This window comes from Fukomys damarensis, unplaced genomic scaffold (assembly GCF_012274545.1).
Source record: "Fukomys damarensis isolate Sample0158 unplaced genomic scaffold, DMR_v1.0_HiC HiC_scaffold_21, whole genome shotgun sequence".
Lineage (NCBI taxonomy): Eukaryota > Metazoa > Chordata > Mammalia > Rodentia > Bathyergidae > Fukomys > Fukomys damarensis.
In genome coordinates, this window is record NW_022900933.1 from 12,579,940 (window position 1) to 12,592,818 (window position 12,879).

Genomic DNA, 12,879 nt, shown 5'->3' on the forward strand with positions numbered 1-12,879 from the left:
TTCTTTCCTTCCCTTTCCTTTCCTTTTTGTACCTGTCTGTTTTTATTGGATGGCCTCTCACATGCTAGGTAAGCGCTCTACCATTAAACTACATCCCCACCCCCCTTTTAAAGCTTTGAGGCAGGTTCTCACTAAATTTCCCAGGCTGGCCTGGAGCTTGCAATCCTCTGTTTCAGCCCCTTTAATAGTTGGGATTCTGGACACGTGCCACAAGCCAGGTTTAAAGGTCCCACCTCTTAATACTGTTTTAATGGCAATTAAATTTTAACATGAATTTGGGAGGGACAAGCAAACATAGCAGTGCTTTTCCATGCACATTCACCAATCCCTACTTCATTTCCTTGTTCTCACCTTGTACTTTCCCTGCCTCAGGCAAGCCCGAGTTATCTTCAAACAAGTGATCAATCCATGTTGGTTAAGAGCTCACTATGTACCTAGTACTGTACATAGAAAACGAGCAGCATTTCTATATGAGAATATGATGGGTAGAAATTTCTTGCTGGAGATATATTGATCTGATTTTTTTAAAAAAATTTTAAACCTAAACTATTACTCTTTAGCCAATTAAATACATTTCCTGCGATATTCCTTATGTATGTGGTGTGGTCATTGCTAGAGAGATGCTGCCCCCTGCGGGCCAAATGTGGAGTTACAGAATTACTGGCAGGAGCTCGGTCTCCTGCACGTTGGTACCCACGTTTCTCTACTTAGGAGGTTGAACCCCCACTGCTTTCCCTCCTGTGAGCGGCTTCTTAGTAATCAACTGAAAAATCTGGGTTTCCACCCCGAGGTCCTGGCTAATCCTGTGCAACAAAGACTATTGGCAGGATTTTCTTCTAACTTGGGCACAGACCAACGCTTTCCGGGCTGACTGTTCGAGTGGGACAACCTGAGAGAGGGAAGGATTCCTACTTTGTGGCTGCTCATTGTGGCAACCTCATCAGAAACCACATTTTCACCTGATCTGATGACACATTTACGCTTTTGTAATCTTATAAGGGAGAAACAGAAATCAGTGAGAAATGGTCCTAACTGGACTCTGCTGCTCTTTGGTTTCTTCACGGCAGATGGATGATCTAGTATCCTACCCAGGAGTCCAGGTAAATGCTGTTTCCCGGCATAATTAACACCTCCTTCTTTCCCCTCGCTCAGCAGTCACCCAGTTGTAATGCTCCCCGCGTTCTAAGAAGCACTCAGATTCTGAGCCCCCTCCGTTGGCCAGACCCCAGGAAGATCAATGGCCTCTGTCCCTCTCTGGAGTGACGGGCTTCTTGTCCCCAGTCCATCCATTCCATCCAGGTCCACATGACCCGAGCAGCCTGTATTTGGAGCCACAGTGAATGATGATAGAACAGAAAGATGCTTGATGATAATGCAAAACAGCCCAGGCTATCAGATGTGATCTCATCAGTAGGCAGTTGTTAAACCCAACAGGCAAGCTGGCCACGGTGGCGCACACCTGTAATCCCAGCCCTCGGGGCTGATGCAGGAGGGTTGCCAGGAGTTCAAGCCAGCCTGAGTTACATAGTGAGCTCAAGTCCAGCCTGAACACATAGCTACAGCTTGTCTCAAAAAAAAAAAAAAAAAGCCACATATAAACCCAGTGGACAAGGCAGCTTTCCAGAGCTCTTAGGCAAAGTCCAGCAGCCCCTGGAACCCTGTGCTTCTGTAGTCGGCCAGGATGAAGCTACTCAGATCCCCAACCCTTCTCTCGCTCCATCCTGCTTCTGGCCCGGAGTCTCACTCTGAACAGACTCGGCCACCCTGTGGGCCTGATAAAAGCTACAACTTGTGAGCTTTGGGGTGTGTAAAAGAACAATCCTTCCTTGGAGAGCAGCGCCTCCCCTGATAAGACCCAAGGGTGAACCTGTGGCCTTCTGCCCGCTGCTGGGGTGGTGGCAGGAAGATCTTCCTGTTTATATAATATTTTTATTAGGTAGGAAAAAGTCTCCAATCACATGAAGCTGCTGGGAAGAACCCTGGTGATTCTGGAGCTCTGCGATCTGAAAACTTATGGCCCTGGAATCAAGAGAAAATCGGCTGCTATAGCAACCAAGGATGGAGGACAGACAGGTCTGTGGGAGGAGGACACTGACTAGATAGAGCCGTGCTGCCCTCAGAGCTATGAACACAGAAAACGGTGGCTTTTAGATCCCAAGGAAAGGCTCACTGTGACTGACGCCACTCCCCAGGAAGGCTTTGCTGGGAAAGGGAAGGTGTCCACTGATGTCCACTGTCACGTTCAGCACGCTCCTACCCAACCAGTATTGGTGAATCTGTTGTGCGAAGCTGTCTTCTCCTTTCCTGGGTTTTTATTGTGGCAAAATGCACATAACATGAAATTTATTGCTTTAAGTATATGGTCCAGTGGTATTAAATATATTCATTGTTGAGCAACCATTCTCTAGAATTTTCTTATCTGGCAAAACTCAAACTCTGTACCCATTAAACAATAATGTCCCACCGCTAGCCTCAGGCCCTGGAAACCACTACTCTGCTTTCTGCCTCTATGAATCCGACAGTGTTAGATACCTCACAGAATGGAGTCATGTCATACTTGTCTTTTCGGGCTGGCTTATTTTGCTTAGTATAATGTGGAGGTTCATCTATGCTGCAGCATGATTCCCCTGCCCAGTCTTGTACCTGGCTGGATTTCTACCCACCTCAATCTTGTTTATTTTTGAGACAGAGTTCCCCATAGTCGAAGAGTGACCTTCAGTCAGCCTCTAGATTCATGATAATCTGACCCGCAGGTACATGGCTGGTACCGTGACCAGTGACAAGTGCCACGACAGTGCCCAGGAGAACCATAGCAGGATCAGAAAGGGGGCAGCACCTGAAAAGACAGGCTCTTCTTCCTCTTTATTAGCCTATCCCTCCTCTCATTGCCCTTAGCCTCTGTCTATAGCCCCTGCACCCCAAACTTGCCTTGCTCTTAGCCAAGGATAGACGTCTCCTTCACTTCTCAGTGCTTTGTCTTTGGAAAGAGAAAAAGAGCCCAGTTTGGGGTCACAAACTGGTAACACTGTTTTTTTCAGACAGGGTCTTGCTATAGTTCAGGCTGGCCTCGAACTCACTGCAATTCTCCTGCCTCAGCCTCCAAGGTCTGGGATTACAGGTGTGCGCCGCCACATCTGGTCTGGTATCACAATTTCTCTTTTTTCCTCTCCTCTCCTCCTCTCTCCTCCCCTCCCCTCCCCTCCCCTTCTTTCTTTTTGTACTAGGATTAAACGTAGGGGCTCACTCATGCAAAGCAAGTATGTTCTTACTGAGCTACACCCTCAGCCCTTTTTAAATTTATTTTATTTTATTTTCTTCATCTTTATTTTGAGACAGGGACTTTCTGCCTCAGCTTACTGAGCACTGGATTTCTTTCCTTCAGAAAGGGAAGAAATATTGTCACTTTTTTAAAAAGAAAAAACTGATGAGATCTTATTCTTCTGGCGTGCTGTTGGCCAAGGGCAAGGCCCCTGCCTGTCTTGGCGCAGTAGAGGGAAATCGGGTCCCCTCCCCTTCCAGGTTCTCCCCACCCTGTGCTAGGGACGCTTTGGTGTCACTTCTTCCTTCCTGCCAGCAGATGGCAGCATGCTCTGAGCCGGCTGCAGACTGAGGAGGGAAAGTGTGCTGGGGCTGCCAGAGTGGGGGGCTCAGTGCCGCTGCCCAGGGTGGGTGTGATCTGGGATGAGTGGGCTACTCGTTCTCCCCTTTAAGATGGAAACAACCCAGTCCGCTCCATCATCTGTCAAGGGCCCTTTATATCCAAAGCACCTCCACACTGATTTCTTTAGTTCTCACAGTACCACTTTGATTTATGAAAATGTAACAAAGAAACCCACAGAGGTTAAGGGACTCGGAGACGAGAATCCGGTTCTCTGAACTCAACTCCGGCGTTCTTCGTGCACACCCTGAAAAAATGTAAAACTTGTCAGTGAGTTTTCTTCATTCATTTGTTTAGTAAGTATATCACTGATCTCCTCTATTTCGGGCCCAAGAATTTCCACTCAGATCCCTTTTGTCATGCGGTTTTTATCCTGGGGGTGGAACTCAGGAACCTCACACTGAAATATATCCCCAGCCCTTTTTATATGTTGAGACATTGTCTCACTAAGTTGCTAAATTGCTCAGGCTGCAGCCCTCCTGCCTCAGCCTCCGGAGTGCCTGGGATTGCAGGTGTGTGCACCACACCTGGCTCTATCATAAATTCTTACCATACCAACTCAGCTCTCAGACAGCCTCCAGGGAATTCCTTTCTGTAAGTCATCAGGATTCGGTGTTGCAGGTTCTGAAGGCCAGGACCTCCTAACTTGGCAGAGTAATCAAGCCTTTTCTCATTCCCTGTACTACCTCCAGGCCAGTGCCCCCTTGACTTTCTCCTTCCTGTCTGTCCCTTTCTTTGCCTCCATGCATCCAGTGTCCCATGAGTAGATGCAGCCTTGCAGGAAGGAGGCAGCCAAGGAAGCCCTAGGGCCATCACCAGAGGCCTGGGTCGGCCAAAGAGCCAGTGATTAATCCAAGACACCACTGCTACTTTGTAAAAGGAGGATGAGCGGTGACAGTCATGCACTGCTTAAGGATGGCAGTTAGGTGACCGCGTACCAGCAGCAGTGTACTTACACAACAAGGTGGCTACCACGTCCCTCTCCTCCTACTGGGCCGCACTTGGCCGTGTGGTCCGTCATTGACTGAATCATTGTCATGGGGTGTATGCCTGTGGTACTTGCAGAGCCTCCCTTAATTCTGAAGTCGGCCTTTCCACCTTGGAGAGCTTGCTTGGAACTGTGTCAGCTTTCCTCGAAGTGAATGGCCACGGCATTCTTGCTTTTGTTTCCTGGAGTCAGTAGCACTCACACTGTGATGCATTATTGAATTTCTTCTGCATTTCTCCTCTGTAACACCTTCACCTTCCTGCATGTGGCGTCCACAGCAGAGCACCTGCCCATCGAAGTGGCTGGGGCAGGCTCTGTGGGTTCACTCCAGTGGCCCTCACCTAGGGGCAGGCTCCCAGGGGCACACGGGGGCCTCCTCAGAGAACAGGGGCTCGACTTGTGGATCTTCCTCCCTCCCTCCCTCCCTTCCCCTCTCTCTTCTTCAGTATAGGGGATTGAACAAGCAGCACGGTACCACTGAGCTACGTTCCACATTCCCACATCCTTAGCCCTTTCTTTTGAGACAGAGTCTCACTGAATTGTCCAGGCTGGACTTGAATTTTCGATCTTCCCCTCTCGGCCTCCCTAGTAGCTGAGGTCCCAGGAGTGCACCCGGCTGGATGTCTTCTTGAATGGCTTTCTTCTCTTAGGAAAAAAAAAAAAAGTAAAGGAAGTCTTCCTTCGCTTTTGGTTTTGTGTGTGTGTGTTTTAGCCTTGAACTGTCAGTAATCCTTCTGCCGCACTTCCCAAGTGCTGGGATCACAGGCATGGGCCACCTCACCGGCTCCCTTACTTTCAATACATGGATTGACACTGGCAACTCACACCAGGATGTCATGTCACTTAGGATGTCATGTCATTTAGGAATTCTGAGTTCCACAATTTGGAGGAAGTGGTAACGATGACTCTCGCAGGTCATATTCAGGGTACTGTGGTGTTCTGTAGTTTGCCTTTCATGAAACAGGCACACAGATTACACACAGGGTTTTAACAAATGAACTCTGATAGGATGCACATGTGGCCCTGGCCCTTTCATGCAGAGAAGCCGCCAGTTAAAAATCACACCTTTGATGCCAATATAAGTGTTCGACAGTGAAGTACAGACATTTCTCCCACTCTCCTTATGAGCCACGGTGGCCCTGTACACAAGGTAGTATCAAAGATGACCACACAAGCCCGGACAAGACGTCGGCCCCCTACCTTCCAAAGGATGGCAAATACTTGGAATGGAATTCAGCTGCAAGTACTAAAAAGCCTGACTCACAGTGGCTTATTTAAACGCAGAATTAGAAGCGTGAATTCAGGTAGCTGGTGCTCTCAGTGGCTCCCTTATGGAAGTTAATGGCGCCCTTTTGCCATTTTCACAGCCTGTCGCACGTGGTTGTGAGGTATTCAGTTGGGACACAGAGCAAGAAGAAGGTGGAAAGGAGATTAAAAAGCAATGTTAGCAACTTTGAGTCATTTTGGGAGAAACTCCCCCAAACTCCTGGGAGACCTTCTCTTGCGTTGTATTGACAGAGCTGGGTCACGGGGCTATCTCCAGTTGTAAAGAAGGCTGGGAGTCACCTCCAGTTGCTGAGGGCATGGTGGCGTACACCTGTGATCCCAGCACTCTGGGAGGCTGAGGCAGGAGGACTGTAAGTTTGAGCTCAGCCTGGGCAACTTTAAAAAAATACAGATATAGCTTAGGGTGAAAACCCTGGGTTCAATTCCCAGGGGAGGGGGCATCTTGGTAGCAAGAGGTAAAGGAGTTGAGAGAATGTGCAAGTTGGCTGACCAGTAACGCCTGCTGCGAGACCGCTGAAGTATGGATTTACATTCACTGGTCATCAGTGATGCAGGCTGGGGAGTACATGTCGAGACTCAGGCCGTTTTCCCCAACAACCGAATAGGCGTACACGGGGGAGTGATACTGAAAACCACTTTGCTGAAACATCTGCGAACCCTGCATAGCCTTTGTTCAGCAGTTCCTCTTTGGACCAGGACTGGGGCTTCCTCCCAGGGATCTGCCCAGAGAGGGCCGAACTCAAGGAATAAATCCTGAGTGATCTCATCCAATCATGGAAATTCTACCTCTCAGGTGAAATTCTTGAGGGGTAGATATGTGACCTGTGGGACGAGAAGTCTGCTGGAGGACATCTGAGGTAGGGTGTTTTGCTTTGTTTCTATTTTTAAAAAGAGCCATAGAGCTAGGTACGGTGGCACAGGCTGCTAATCCTGAGGAGGATTACAAATTCAGAGCCAGCCTGGACAATTTAGTCTCCAAATAAAAAACAAAATGATCTTGGAATGTAGCTCACTGTGAAGGCCCTGGATTCAATCCCTAATACAAAAATGAATTAATAAATAAGAGGAGGAAAGATCATAGGGTTAATTCAATTCCTTTATCTCCACCGGGCTGAGGACCAAGCCAGCGTATGTAGGATGGCCAAGCAGACAGGTGGCGAGGAGTCTCGGTCTTTACTAAAGTATCTAATCATAGGGCTGGGGATTTAGCTCAGTGGTTCCACTGCCTGCCTCCCAAGGACCTGAGTTTGATCCCCGGTACCAAATAAATAAATAAAGTATCTAATCATTGAATTAGGGCTCTACCCTACTTCAGGACTTCTTATTATAGGAGCTAAGTTACTTTAACTTTCCTTATTCTTTGGGCCCCTTTTTGTTTGTTGGGTATTGAACTCGGGGTTCACACTGAGCTGCATCGCCAGCTGTGGCCGAGCCTGGTCCTGAGCCCCACCCATGTTGGGATGCCACCTGCAGCCGACCCACCCAGGGGACCTCGACCTGCTAGTCTATTCTCCCTGACCTGGGGACAAATAAGGATGAATAACAAAGAAACACGGAGTCAGCTGAACATACAGGCAGCCAGAGGGCCCTTGCCTCTAGCAGGCAGAGGAGCCCCAAGCCTTCGGCTCCCCTCACTTTTATTCCCCTAAACGGTGGGGCACAAGCAGTCAAAGTAGCACAAGATTCATCTAGTTTCCAATATCCTTAGTAAATTTTCTGGTAAACAACTTAACCTCAGCTGTCTTAACTTTTCCCTAATGTGAAAACACTCTTGAGTGCAGCCTTTCTCCTTTGTGCTCACAGAGGAGGCCAATCAGGCCTCAGTTCTCTGTTCTCAGTCAGCCCCTTTTTATTTTATTTTTAAATTTTGAGACAGGGTCTCATTGAATTGCTAAATTGTCCAGGCTGAGCTTGAACTTGTGATTCTCCTGCCTCAGCTGCCCAGGCATGCACCACCACTCCTAGCTTCTTCGGCCCTATTAATTGGATTTTCTGTTATTTGCCAGCAAAAGCAGTCTAATCAGTAGTCATCTTAGCACTTGTGTGATCTCTCTGATCTGAAGGACGGTACCCAAAGTCAAAACATTTTTCAGTCATAGACAAAAAATCAACAGTTGCCGAATTCATCCATTTATTTGTTCAACAAATATTTACTAAGAGTCTACAACCATATTTTTAAAAAAAATTCTGACACTTTTTTGGGTGCAATTCAGAATCTCGGAAATTGAGATGTGTCTGCGGCCATACCACCCTGAATGTGCCCGATCTCATCTGAACTTGAGATGCATCTTAACAGCATCCAGCAGTTGCTCTTGGCTATGTGGCGGCTTTGATGAGGTTGTCGTCACCTACTGCAAACACCAAAAGTCCCAGCGTCAGAACCTGTGGGCTTGGTGGGGCTGAGTGGTAAATGCCCATAATCCCAGCTACTGAGGAACAGGGGCAGGGGGTGGCAAGTTCTGGGCTAGGCTGGGCAACTTAGGGAGACCCTGCCTCGAAAAAGGGGGTGGGGACTGAGCTGTAGGTGACTATGAAGGCAGTGGGTTCAAACCCCAGTACTGGGCTGGAGGGAGCCTTGCAGACTGTGTGTCAACAGCTTGGGGAAACAAATCCCCAAACACTGGCTCTTAACCCAGAACAATCACATGGCTGTGGAGGAGGCAGTGAGTCAGGCAGCTTTGGCAGCAAGCTGACTTGGGGGTCGAAATAAGCTAAAGCCGCACAACTGTCAGGCTGGCAAGAGCCCAGAACGTGCGTCTCTGAGTCATTTTATGGATTCTTTTGAGAAATGCTTCATTACCAACCCTCAGGATGATAGCACTGTGAAAAAAAAGACGGCCACTATTAACTCTGAGTCTAATGAGCAGTTCTAGACACACCTCAGCCAACTTATTTCACTTCTATTTTCTATTTTATCATGCAGAAGATTGATTTATGGTAAGCATCTATGATTGACCAAGTGTAAAAAGCTCTTTTGAATAGTATGAAAGAAAATTTCTAAGATGTAGTGTCACACCTTAAGTACAGCGTTTTTCTTCCTCAGTAATGCATGTGCTCGATGATCTGTTAAGGTGGGTGACGTACAGCATGTGCTCAGCACTGTTGGGGTTCAGGCGCTGCATCAGTGGACAAGTCAGACGACACTGAGTAGCCTGTGCAGCCCTTTTCATGTCCCTGGGGGACCTGTGTGACAGTGATTTCCCTTTATCAACCTGAGGCTTCCAAGGTTGTCACCGGGCGGCAGTCTTCCGTCGCCATGAGGATTTCCGCGTTTCATTGTGCCTGGAAGCGGCCGAGAGCACCTCTGTTCTCGTTTCATTGGCTGACACTTGCCCATATCTACTTGCAGAGGAGTTTGGGGAATGCAGTCAGGCTGAGCTTTGCTGATGGATATGAACGTGGCGTGGGGCACACACCGCAAGTGACTGGAAGTAGAAGAGAGTCCCAGTGGCCCAGGGACTCGCCAGAGAAAGAAAACAAACCCCATCGGACACACCGTGAAATAGGAAGATGCTTATGACTTGGAACGTGGCCCTATAGGGTTAAGGGAGCTGGTGGTACTTATACTAAATCATGCATCTCTATCTGAGGTATCTGAGGGTGGAAGAGAATTTTCAGGAGTGCCCACAAGGCCCCACCAGTGAGCACAGCTGATCCACCCCCTCTGCTGGCTCAGCACGCATCTCTGAATGCCGGGCTCTGGCCCCCAGGGTGTACAGCAGGGTGATGGTGCTGAAGTGAACCCAAAGCCTGGGTGTGGGTTCGGTTGGGCCAACCATGCGCTGTGTGACTTAGGCAAAGTACGTAACATGTCTGGGCCAATGTAAATGTGGCTTTAATGACTCATAGGTTCTTGCAAGGCACGGAGGATCCGGGCAGCTGAAGCTGGGGAGGCCGCTGTGCACTGTGCTGTGCTGAGAGCTCTTGCCCGGCCACGCGACTCCTCCACAGTGAATGATGGTGGCCTGCTGAGGCTCACTGCTTCTGACCTGACACGTTTAAGCCACTTGTGTGGAAGCTTTCCCCACGCCTCGGAGCCTCTAAGCGTGTTTGCACATGTGTGCACACACATGCACACGCAAACACACACACGTGGTGCTGTTTGATCCTTTTGGCATCCAAGGTCAAGTCAGAGCTGAGGAACTGAGGCTTGGATCAGTGGAGAATCCTCTGGGAAGGGAACGAGGCCGGAGGAGCAGGCCTGCCCCTCCCCTGGGTGGCAGCAGAGCACATTTTTCATTGGCAGCAGCCTGGCAATGGTTGGCAGCGCCAGGAGGAGCCATGAGCCAGGAGCTGCAGCTCAGCCTTTCCTGGGTCCCTAAGCCAGCTGGGGGTGGGTTCCTTTGTCTCCTCACCTCTCCCAGACAACACTCCCAGCGTTCCTGAATCCTCTAACTTGGTCCCGGTGTTCAGCTTTTGGCCAGTTCCTCTTGCTGCCCTAGCAGCTCCTGGTGTGAAGAGGTTGAAACCCAGACACATCTCTCCCCTGAGGAGCTCCTGACATTCAGGCCCACAGAGGGGATACAGTTTCTTCACCCATAGCCACAGGTGGATGGGAGCTGAGGAGATTCCACCTGGGAACAGCACTTCAGGCTGTGGTGACAGAACATAGCGGCTTCCAAAGCCGGGAGGGACCCGGAATCCAAATGTTAGCTCAGGGCTTCGAATGGACTCTGAGTCACTGGGAAGGCTGGCTCTCTGCTTGCCTTGCGTTTTTGTGTGATGACCTTTCTCTCTCCCATTGCAAACATTTGAGGAGGACACAGCCATGGGCAGCCCCGGTGTGGCACCCAGAGGGAGCAGTTTCTTTCTTCAGGTCCCTGGTATTCACAATCAGGTGGTACTCCCACCTCTTGGGTGAATCACTGTTGTGAGAGCATGGGCTTCTGTACCTGCCCAGGTAACCCACTAGTGTGGTGTGTGTGTGTTTGTGTGTGCACGCACGCACGCACGCATGCAATTTGCAACCTGCCAGGGCAGATGATTGCTTCATGGGATGGCTATTGTCGAGCAACAGCAGGACCCAACGAAGCCTTTATTTTTCAGCTTCAGCTGCTGCTCCTGAAGGCTGGGTCGGCAATGGTTGCCACGGTAACAGCTTGATCCTATAGGCCTATGGCTGAGTCCCTTTCTTGCTAATAGCCCAGGAAAGACAAAGCCCAGTATTTAGATTGGCCCGATTCTCAACTTTGTGATTTAATTTAATTTTCTGGGGCTGAGGATGGAACCCAGGGCCTCACACATGCTAGGCAAGTGCTCTACTACTGAGCTACACCCCCATTCTTCAACATTTTTTAGCTCACATCCTGCCCACAAAGATTATTAAGCTTTACTACTTGCGATTTGAATGACAAAACATGAAATTATACAAATAATAAACATTTTAAGTTGTATTAGAACACTGGACGTCGTTTCAAGCTGCAGTAGCTAGCCCATAGTCTTGACACCCACCCCTCCCTGGAGAAAGTTCCTTTCCCCTCCCACCTTCTCCTGAATCACTGTTTTGCGGTGACCTCTTCAAATGGGCCTTCTCGCTGTGCCACAGTGAGTCAATTACAGCAGCACAGGACCTTGAGGCTATGCGCCCATGCGCCAGCCTGTTCGTGGGTAGAAGAGTCGGGTGGGGGAGAGGCAGAGTTCCACGAGCAATCAGAACCACACAATACAATAGGTAAAGCGTAATTGTTTTTCAAACTCTGCTTGGCAATTCTGAGAGGTGGCACCTCACGGAGTGAAGGAAGATCTATTCAGCTACTGAAGAAAAGATCTCTGTGACCGGCTGGACCTGCCCAGGCCTCCCGGAGAATACTGAAGAATCGTGCTTGGCGCCCCCTGGCGGGACCTAAGCGTAAGGCAGGGAGAGGCCAGGGGAATGGGGGAGACCAGGCGTCCCCCAAACTCCACCTCTGTCACTGCGGTCTAACTAGAGGCCCAGCAGGGCCAAATGATGCACGCCTGTAACCCCAGCACTCTGGGAGGCTCAAGCAGGAAGATCACAGATTCGAGCCCAACCGGGGCACTTTAGCGATTTAAGACTCGCAAAAACAGAGGGGTACTGGGCGGGTGATTTTTAACTCAGTGGTTCCGCCGCCTGCCTCGCAGGCCGAAGGTCCCGCATTCTATCCTCAGTACCAAAACCAAAAAAACAGAAAAAAACGAGGGGCAGCAGGGCTGGGAGTGGGAGCGGTATGGGGGTATAGCTCAACGTGAAGGTGCTGGGGTCTCTCTCGCTCTTTCCCTCCCTCCCTCCCTCCCTCTGTTTCTCTCTATCCCCACTTCCCTCTCCTTCCCTCTACCCCGCTCCTCCCCTCCCAAGTGAGCGCCTTCTCCCCAAGTGCAGCCTCCTAGGAGAGAGCTGCTGGCGGCCACCTGTTCCACCTCACTCAGACAGACAAGAGCCTGGAATCCAGGAATTAATAGTGCAATAGGTGATGCCCAGCACCCTCTGGTTTCATTCTTTTTTATAAGGGGATCTTGCTCAAGTGGATTTATACCACTTTTTTCATTGAGTTTATTGGTACTTTTTAGGGTACACAGTACAGTTACATTTATCATTGGGATCTTGTACCTTTACATGACAGGTCTTGGTTCTCATTTTTTCCCCATACCCCTGCCCTCCCTTCACCCCTCCACCCTCCCCTATTTTCAAAGACTTTGATTCCATTTTTTCCTTTTCTCATACTTTTCTTTTCCCTTATTTCCTTTCCGCTCCCCTTCCCACTCCCCCCCCCAGATTTATACCATTTCAGAAGGGTGTGTGCTCTGTGTAAATGAAGGGGCGCTCTTCCAGGTTAAGACTACACTGGAATTCTAGCCTGGGGGGCAGGCTGGCCAGTACCTCTTTCCCAGGTCAGATCGGTAGATTTAGGAGCTGCAGAATCAAGGGCTGGGTTGGGAGTCGTGGCTACCGAACCAAAGTGCAGGGGATGCCAGGTGCCCAGTGGGC